The following is a 622-nucleotide window of genomic DNA, read 5'->3' as shown; positions in this document are numbered from 1 at the left end:
GGGGGGGAGAGAAAAAAGGAGGAGAGGAGGCTCGCACCCGGCAAGTAGAGAAGTTTGAGCACTTCCCACTCCTCTTCCACTTCTCTGCTGTAGTCACCGGATCATCACCAGCAGCAGCAGCGGGGGCAGAGGCAGGGGCAGGGGCAGGGGGCAGGTCTGCTGCGACTCGGCACTTTCTCGGGCTCCGGTGGGCTCCCTTTCCTGCTTTTGCCCCCTTTTGTTTTGACGAGAAGGAGGAGAACGGGAGAGAAGAAATTCAGGCACCAAAAACCCGCCTCGATCGTCTCCGGTGAGATGGTTAAAAAGGAAAAAAAAAAAAAAAAAAAAAAAGGGGGGGGAAAAAAAAGCAAAAAAAAAAAGACCAAGAAGCGGAAAACGTCCCGGATTTTTTTAAAAGCCCCCTCCCTGTATCTTTGCTGTTGTTGTTGTTGTTATCCCCAGTCTGTCGATGTGAACAAGAGGAGAAGGGAGAGAAATGTGAAGATGAGAGGAGGTGGAACAATGAATTTATAGCGGAATGCCATCCTGCAATGGCAATTTCAACAATTCGTCACTGCAGGCTGCCTCTTAAAGGGAGAGCTTCAAAACCACCACTCCCACACTTCCTTCTCATTTAATCAGA

General features: G+C 49.7%; 1 protein-coding gene across 1 annotated transcript in view; it reads right to left on the bottom strand.

Annotated features, from left to right (window-relative positions):
• ADAMTS5 (ADAM metallopeptidase with thrombospondin type 1 motif, 5) overlaps nt 1–622 on the bottom strand; it is a 42957-nt gene that overhangs the window by 42029 nt on the left and 306 nt on the right. The window lies entirely within an intron of this gene.

The sequence above is a fragment of the Charadrius vociferus genome, unplaced genomic scaffold, assembly GCF_000708025.1.
Source record: "Charadrius vociferus isolate BGI_N301 unplaced genomic scaffold, ASM70802v2 scaffold201, whole genome shotgun sequence".
Classification (NCBI taxonomy): domain Eukaryota; kingdom Metazoa; phylum Chordata; class Aves; order Charadriiformes; family Charadriidae; genus Charadrius; species Charadrius vociferus.
Note: the sequence above shows the minus strand (reverse complement) of the source record. Positions and strands in the feature narration are given on the sequence as shown.